Source organism: Enhydra lutris, unplaced genomic scaffold (genome assembly GCF_002288905.1).
Source record: "Enhydra lutris kenyoni isolate GAN:26980312 unplaced genomic scaffold, ASM228890v2 scaffoldscaffold15, whole genome shotgun sequence".
Lineage (NCBI taxonomy): Eukaryota > Metazoa > Chordata > Mammalia > Carnivora > Mustelidae > Enhydra > Enhydra lutris.
This window is the reverse complement of record NW_019154099.1, coordinates 35227769-35230126: the sequence shown is the minus strand read 5'-3', so window position 1 is coordinate 35230126 and position 2358 is coordinate 35227769.

The window sequence follows — 2358 nt, the reverse complement described above, 5'->3', positions numbered from 1 at the left end:
AACAGTGCCCAAGACAGTCCCCCATCACGAAGAGTTATTGAGCCCAAATGTCAGTAATGCTGAGTTTGAGAAATCCTGCTATAGCAGAAGCTGGGGGAGTAGCGGAAGAATGTAATAGATCCTCTGACACATGCTAAGGAAAGCTGTCCGCTGTATGAGGGAGGGTGAGGTCAAAGGACATGGGGAGATTCCTGGGGCCAAAACTTTGGAATTTCCATTCTAAGTGCTAAGCCTCTGAAATTTTTCTAATGAAAAAATGCCCTACCTTTGTAAATATCTATATATGTCCAATACACCCACTTTTCTGTAATACTTGAATTTCCTGAGGTTCAGAGAGAAGCTGCTATGCAAATGCCCTCCTCTGCTACTCCTTAGCCTTGCAGCCACAAGCAAGTTATTTAACTTCCATAAGCCTAAGGTCTTCTCTGACAGACAGTAACTCTTGACCCAAAGGTTGTTGTGAAGGTTGAAGCGATACGTGTAAAATGTTAACCCTTGAGATTGGTATGAAGTAAGTACTAAAGAAGTATTTACTATTATTTTGTATTTCAGTCGATTTGTTTTTTCTTAACCTCAGACACAGTGTTAAATCCCGGAGATAGAAGACAGTATCTCCTGTCCTCAGAGAACTGGTCTGTAGGACAACTAAACAAATGTTTACTATAGAGTCTAACACATGCGATAACAGACTGAAAATACATCTGTGGAGGAAGTGATTAACTCTCTCTTGGATGTGGTATGTGGGATCAGGAGAGTTTCTCAGAGGCAGTAATGTCTGCAAAGGAACTTGAATGAGTTTCTAAAACTGAGGGGGTGGGTAAGGAGTCTACAGACAACCAGGTGCGAAAGAGGAAGGAACTCTTTCTTAAATATCAAAGAAGAATTGGCGTGCGGCCAGATGGATTGGTAAATTTCAGATGTTTCTTTATAAGAGATTTTAGTCCTGAAAATTCGTTTCTAATAAATATGTATATATATACACGTATGTGTATATACTCATGAACTCAAGAGATGCACATCTTTAGAATTTTTGATGTTGTGATTGTTTCTGACATTTCTTAATGGACATAAATTTGTTTCAAGTAGCAAACTTAGTTAACTGTCCCACAAAATTTTCATGATCCCTTTGTTGCCCAAAAAAACACGCCAAATGAAAATCCTACTTTAGGATGATTCTGTAAATGAAATAATTAGTTATCCTACTCCAGTTTTAATTAAGTTGTGGTATGAATACTATCTTTTATCTTAAGCTATTTGAAAGCTCTTGGAGAAAAGGTCTATTATCAATCGTTTTAAATAATACTCTAGTTTTAAAAAGTTGTTGCGTTGTTAAGACTAAATATCTTTTCAGAAGCCCCTTCTTTCTAGATGTATCTTTGATTGTTACTAGGTACCACCATGTTATTTTCTTCCCACCTATCTATGTAGTTGACAAACTGAAGCATACATTTAAAGTAAACGTCTACTGAAAAAAGATACAAGTAAGTGCCTTTGTAAAGCAATGAAAATTTTCATATTACAAATTAACAATTAAGCTAGAAGTCTGGAAATGAAAGTGTATGAAACTGGTATTGTAGATTTTAGCCACCTCTAAGATATTAAAAGTGTAAATTTCATATGGCCTACTAGGAGGGACATTGGCCATGTCTTGAGCAAGCTGCTTAATCTCTCAATGGCTCAGTTTCTTCCCTGCAAATAGTAGGTGACAGTGAAATGAGAAATACCCTTTAAATAAAGTAACTTGTTAACAGGCAACTGTTAAATAGATATTGTTAATAATGTAGTTATATGTTCAACATACTCTACTTCTCCAAAGAGAATATATATGTGTGTATATGTGTGTATATATGTGTCCACGTGTTTGTGTGAGCATATAGACTTTTGCACTATTTCTACTGAAACAAATGGCTATGTGAACAGATTTATATACTTTAGTTTTATCCAATGTTAATTTGAGAGCTCTATCAGAAAGAAAAACTTCAGGAATTCATTTATAGTCCCAAGTACTATATGTTTACATTAACAATCTCACAATTGGATTTATGGCAATGCTACCAATTTAGGTGTTGTTTTGGGGGGAGGGGGATAAAGGAGGTGAAATTAGCGGTAGTTGTCCATTTGGGGAGAGTCAGCACTGGCATATAGGAGATACTCAATGAAGATTGTTGATGAGTGAATGACTAAATGAATGAACTCAATGGAAAATGAAGGTATAATAAAGCTAAGAAAGAGAAGGTATGAATAATAGTACACGGCAAAATGTAAATACCATTTATATCTAGAATGGTCTAGATATAATATAGGTTTTCAATTCTATGATGAACATTTGCGTGCTCATTCATGCATCTCTGAAACCAG